At 32.3% G+C, this 6,856-nt stretch overlaps 1 long non-coding RNA gene across 1 annotated transcript; it reads left to right on the forward strand.

The window, feature by feature from the left end:
• The first annotated feature begins 848 nt into the window (after positions 1-848).
• On the forward strand, positions 849-6,655 carry LOC145270986 (uncharacterized). Its single transcript, XR_013865644.1, has 2 exons — positions 849-1,103; positions 5,881-6,655. It is a non-coding gene; the product is annotated as an uncharacterized LOC145270986 (long non-coding RNA).
• Positions 6,656-6,856: the final 201 nt, after the last annotated feature.

Consider the following 6,856-nt stretch of genomic DNA (forward strand, 5'->3'; position numbering starts at 1 on the left):
CAGCGACCTTGGCAACAGACTTGATGTACGTGTTCCATTTCAGATCAGGAGTAAAGGTCAAACCCAGAAGCTTGTCAAAACACGTAGCCTCACCCAGACGAGAGCCATCCATCACAATTGATGCCAGCTGGGGATCAGAGCGTTGATGATGTAAGGATAGGAGTTTGGTTTTAGATGCATTAAATTTTTTTCTATTTTCTATTTTTTACCTCTCAAAATGCCGCCCCTTGACATGAGCCGTTTGTAAAATAGGGATACATTTTTCCGATTCCAATACCTCCAAATGTTCCGATTTAAAAAAAAAACTTTTGGTAAAATTTCCGATTTTTTGTTAGCTTTTATTTTTTTTAAATTTTCTATTTTCAACCTCTCAAAATGCCGCCCCTGACATGAGCCGTTCATAAAATAAGGATACGTTTTTCTGATTCTGATATCTCTAAAAGACTCAATGTTTTACAACCTTTTCGGCATAAAATTTCAGTTTTTTGTTTCCTTCCATTTATTTTTATTTATTTTTCTTACCCTCTCAAAATGCCACTCCCTGGCACGTGCTTCCCGGGGCGCCCCCCCCCCCGGCCTTTGCTATGCCACTGCGACGAAATCATGACAGGAATGATCTATTCTCTGTTGATTTTAGGGCCGAGGATAAAATAATGAAATGTTCAGTTAAAAAAGAAAATATGATTTTATATATTCAAATATTTTATGAATTAAATTCACAAAAGATAAAATTACAAAAAAAGAAAAAAAAAATCCCAAAATGACAAATATCTAAACTTGATAGAAAATAATTCGACACAACTTATCAACGGACGTTTTTGCACAAGAAACAAAATAATGATTACACCGTGTTACGATGACCTAATTTCATTCTTTAGCAGTTAATTTTCTTAAATAATTTCGCGTTAAAATCGTGTTTTTCATCTTTTAATTTTGATTCTTTTATATTTTCATATATTTTATTTCTTAATGAATTAAATACACAAAACAAAAGTTATATAAAGAAATTATAACAAATAAAACGAATTTTCTGTTTTGAACACAAAAGAAAAAAAAACGAATTCATCCCAACTTTTTTTTTTATTGAATCCCTTGAATGAAAGGTAAGTTTTTTCTTTTATTTCTTTTAAACTTTAAAATATTCCATTCAATAACTTTTAAATTATTGACATGACTTTTAAAATAATCTTAAACATTTAAAAAAAATTTCTTTTTATTGCAATCCAATAAAAAATATTGATTCCGCTAACGTATTAAACGTGACTAAAAAAAGTTTCCATCTTTGATTTAAAAAAAAATCTCTTTAAATTACTTTTTTTCAATTTGACGTTAAACTTTTTGTCAAAAATGTGTTTATTTAAGTAAAACGTATAACAATATTTACCAAAAACACAATATTTTAATTCGAAGTTGGTCGAATTGTGAGACAAAAAAAAAACGCCTTTTCGATATTGAATTGTTTTAACATTTTTTTTTTAATTATTAAAGTTTCTCTATCTATTATGTTGCCAGAAAATTCCGTTTTATTTTTTTATTTTTTTATCCAATATTTAACATTTTACGTAATTCTTATTATAAAATATAATTATTATAAAATAATTTTTATAAAATTTAATTATCGTTAAAACATATAATTTTTGTTTCATTATTAATTTACGTAATTCTAATTATAAAAATATAATTATTGTAAAATAATTTTTAACAAATTATCGTTAAACGCATAATTATTGTTTAATTATTTATTATGTAATTATTGTTATAAAAATATAATTAAAGTGAATGTATTTCAGTAAAACAATTTCAGTAAGACCGCATTAAATCATTTAATCTTAAAATCAAAAATGCAACATTCACAAAGAGACATACAGAAATTGTTTGTCATTAACGATACAAGAATTACATGACGGAAAATGTTGCTCGTATATTATTATGTATTCGAAAACAATATCATTTCTAATTATGTCTATTTGTTTCTTTTTTTGATAAAACTCATTTGTACATGTGCATTTTTGTTACCGTGCTAAAATAATAACGTTATTATTTTGAAAGCCATTTTAAAATGGTGAGGGGAAGGTGTTTTGTAACTATTTTGTGCTTCCAGCTAACAAGTTAATAAATAAAGATATTGTGAAATTTGGATTTAACCTGAAAAAATCTATTAAATATCGCTTTATGAGGGACAAGAGAGCGCCAAAACAAATATTTTTATATCACAAGTGATGGCACGGTCCTGAACAAATTTGTCCACCCAATCCTGAACAATATCACCGAATTGACACACCATAGCACTAAACGATATTGTTGGCATGCTGATTCAGCGATATTGTTCAGTGGCATGTTGTGTTGGTTGACGGTGGTGTTCGGGAACATGTGTGTTGATTCAACAAATGTTTGGTAGCGTGGCATGTTGATTCACTGATATTGTTCGGGATTGCGTGGAGAGATTTGTTCAGGACCGTGCTGTCACTTGTTATATAAATATATCTTTTTTTGCTGCTCTCTCTTCCCTTATGATGTGTCAAGCTATTTCGGCCATCATGGCCTTTGATCCAAAGCTCATATTTGATGGCAGTGAATCTGGACAGTCAATAGTGGAGTGGTTGGAGAAAGCTGAACAAATATGTCAGCTGAGTGGAGTGAAGTGCATCGAGTGTGTCATTCCAATGCCTTTGTCGGGCAGGACATATGCTGTGTACCAGAAATTAAGTGAGGAAAAGCAGGCCAGTTTTGAGTGTATAAAGAAAAAATTTTACATAGCATAAACTTTGAATCCTTTAACTACATGGGCGCAGTTTGCAGTATGCCGTTTCCAACCAGGTGAAATGGTCAACATATTTTTTTGGCTGAACTACACAGGTGTGTGTATCATATTAGTCATTGATCTTTTGATGAAAGTTGGCGAAAATGTGAAGGCAATGTTGGCCCTTCAAACATCTCACATCATTTCTATTTTTGTGGCGTCATCTCACATGAAGCACCCGAGGGGAACATGCAAAAAGCTTGAAACTTTGAATGAATGCATTTTCACTCCAAAACAATGGTTTTAGTTTTTATTCACTTTCCAGGTGTCGACCGCAGAAGAATGGAAAGTGAGTATCTTTCTTTGGGTGGTTAATTCTATTAGTCTCCATTTTTGAGACATGTTAGATCCTTCCCCGGTGAGGCATGGGAGGGTTGTTAAACCGTCTGTTCTCTTTGACGTCCAAATTCCAACTCAACTATTTTCTCAGCTAACAACACCAAGTCCTTCCAATCAGTTATTTTTAGAACTTCCGGTGCAACTTGTCCATTTTATACCTAAATAATCGTTTGCAAATCGTTTGGTTCCTGTTTGGAGACTCCTTTTTTTTTTTTAAATAATCGAATAGGTGAAATGAACTTTTAATGGTCCCGTTATACCTATTTGGGCATTTTTTTTACTACCACTGACTTAAGGAAGGTAACTTTTTTTACCTGATTTATTTCTAGTAAATAAAGAGGGTATCAATTTCATTACGGATATAACAAGCCGCATGTCCGGAATAAGTTACAAAATAAAACTTGTCCTTTTAACCCTAAGTCCAGGTGACAATGATGTGCGAACTGTAGTCGTAAATTTAAATGGGCCTTAAAACTTAATGATGTGCACACTGATGTCGTAAACTTAAATGGGCCTTAAAACCAATTTAGCATTAATCATTTTTACTAGTGGCATCTTTGTTGTTTGTGTGTGTCTCTCTTCCGCTTTCTCTCTCTTCCTCTCTCTCTCTTCCTCTCTCTCTCTCTCTCATAATGCTGCTACATAGCTTTGTTTAACTCGCCAGTTAGATCGATAACTAGATCGAGATAGATACACATAGATCTACAGACAAGTAAATAACAGATAATTTCTTGTGTTTCACAACTACATGACAGTGGAATTGTACTAACATGTTTGGCTAACAGATAAATAGATAGGTTGATTGATAGATACACAAAGATTTCTACACAGTTCGACAGACAAATAAAAACAGATAAATTCTTGTTTCGACATGACAGTGGCATTATACTAAAATGTTTGGCTAAAACCTAAATGAAAAGGATGAACGGACATTTTTTTACTAATTTTATTTTCTCCAAAACAGGTGCCAATGCCAATCGGACATAAGGTTATATATGGGACTTAAACTACAAGAATATCATATGATAATACAGTTAGATTTAATATTAATTAGGTGGTTATAGTAATTCAAATATTTAGTCATATTGATATTTAAAGATCCAATATTCAGCACGATGATAAATTACAAACCTTTTATTAAAAATATTTTGATGTTCATATCAATTAGGGATGAACAGATATTTAACGATAAATCGTTCAGGGCGTTTTTGCAACTCTTTTACATCCTGATTAAGGTGTATTACCTCCTAGATGTAACGGACTACTATTTGGGAGTATTACTTACAGGATAGTAACGATATGTTTGTTCACATTACATTTAAACTACTGCATTTCAGTAAAGTCAGGGAAGCAGAAAAAAGAGGGAATTCGAGATTCTAGCAGACCGATGGAAAGAACTATTAAAGTAAAAGATGCAAGATTGTATTGATGGAGCAGAGTGAAGCTTAAACATATGGGTTGAACCTATTTGATTAAAGACTCTTTTTAACCTATTTGATTAAAGACTCTTTTTGACCTTTTGATTAAAGACTCTTTTTGACCTTTTGATTAAAGACTCTTTTTAACCTTTTGTCTAAGATGATTGTTATGCTGTTTTTGCAGCCGCCTATATGTTGCAACAATACTCAATGCATATGCAAATGTAGACGTCCAGGGTAGTCCAGTCCAAAGTAATTTTCTAGCAGCGTTGCTAAACCCATATTCTTTCAGGAGGTCTTTTTAATGTTCTGAAATTATTTGCAAATATATTTGAGAATTAGTAAACTAAAAATTTGTTCATACCAATATTTAAAGACAGATGAAACATTGACACACTTATAAGTTAAACGTTTGTAATTACAGAAATTTTTTATATTCAGATGAATTAGATGTGAGTGGAATAATTTTTTGGTGGAGATGAATTCGATGTGATTGAATATATTCCGTTAATCAAGTGTAGATGGAATAATAGGATTGAATGCTCTGACGAACTGCAGACACTTGTGTCCCCACGACGTAGACACCCTCGACAAACCCGACAGGCAGCTAAATCCCACCCCCACACAGTAGAGATCCTTAGATGTAAAAGATCTTTCTACTCCAGTAGTTTCTTCCCCAGAACTGCAAGACTCTGGAATTCCATTCCAGGCCCCTGCTTCCCTACTTGTACTGACATGCAGAAGTTCAAATGTAACGTAAAACAACATCTTGCTGCCCAAATCCCAACATAGTACCCCAGTAGTTGCTGCCCCTGATAGTAGCCCCCTACACCAAAGTGGCAATTTGCCTTGTTTAGGGTAAAAATGTAATAAAAAAGGTATGAATGAATAATAGAAATATATAGAATATCACTGTAGCTTTTTCAACCAACCAAATTAGTGTCTTTTTGGGTACAAAAACAAACATTAAGAAAATATTTCAATATTTTTGATAACTTGTTTATATTTATATATCATAAACGTGTATGCAATAAATACATTTTTGGATGAACATGTGATAATTTACTTACATTATTACATTAAGATACATGTATATATATTGTAGTATTGTATATATAAATATAAATCTATCTCTTCTCACTATGATGAGAATCATAACAAAACGCTAAATATTTGTTCAACAAGATAATAACTTAAGCAACAAGTATATTGACTTACTCTGAGTCAAGTTAAAAAATATCAGGTCATTTTTGTTAACAATAAACAGAATACTAATATGCGAATACAAATACTAAAAATATTGAACTTTATTATTTTTTTCAGATGTTCCCACCACCATCTTGTTGGCGCCTTAAACGCTGATGAGGGTGTAGTCCATCTAGGACCCATCCATTGCTGCAGCCATTTGGGCCATCAAGAGTGGTACACACTTCATCCATAAACAAAACTTTGGAAAAATCCGTTTTCATGTTGTCCTCTGCCTCATTTCAATCGGTTTTGTATGTGATGTTGCTTTAATGGAGGCTTTGTCACAGGCTTCGCAGACGTTACCACTTCTTTCAGAAGGTGATATCGAGTACTTTTTGAGATATTCTTCAATCCGGCTTGGTAAAAGACTTCTCGACTTGTCTGCCCAGGTTTCTTAACAACTTCACTTTGTAGGGTCCTTGCAAAGTTCTTCACAATTTGATGGTATCTTCCTATCATTTTCGATATTTCCAGGGTAGTTTTAACTTTTGCTAGTTGTTCTGTAATAGCACACTTTTCAGAACTACTCAAACCATCTTTACTTTATAAACCGACAAAACTGCCTTGTTAATAATTTGAGACTTGAAATATCATGGATTCAGTTGTTTACATTGTGCAAAATAGTACGAAAATTTCACAGTATGTGCAACTCAGCATTGCCAACGTTTCCAAAAGTTTTGATACAAAACTACCAGTAAGTTTCTTAAACTGGTAGAAAAATGTTATCTCGTTAATAATTTGACACGCAGTGTATATTGTAATATTGCATGTATAAATATAAATATGTCTCTTGTCACTATGATGAAAATCATAACAAAACAATAAATATTTCAACTTGATAGTAACTTAAGCAACACTTGTATTGACTTATTCTGTGTCAAGTTAGAAATCATATGTGAATCCAAAGAGACACTCCCCCTCTCTCTCTCTCTCTCTCTGAAACACAGCCTTTTTATAAAAAAAAACACTGCATCTCATTATCATATTTCCCTCAAATCTCGTTAACTTACGAAACTTTATTATTGAAAATACAGCAATATTGACAGCATGT

This window comes from Euprymna scolopes, chromosome 46, assembly GCF_053919585.1.
Source record: "Euprymna scolopes isolate OS-2025 chromosome 46, ASM5391958v1, whole genome shotgun sequence".
Classification (NCBI taxonomy): Eukaryota; Metazoa; Mollusca; class Cephalopoda; order Sepiida; family Sepiolidae; genus Euprymna; species Euprymna scolopes.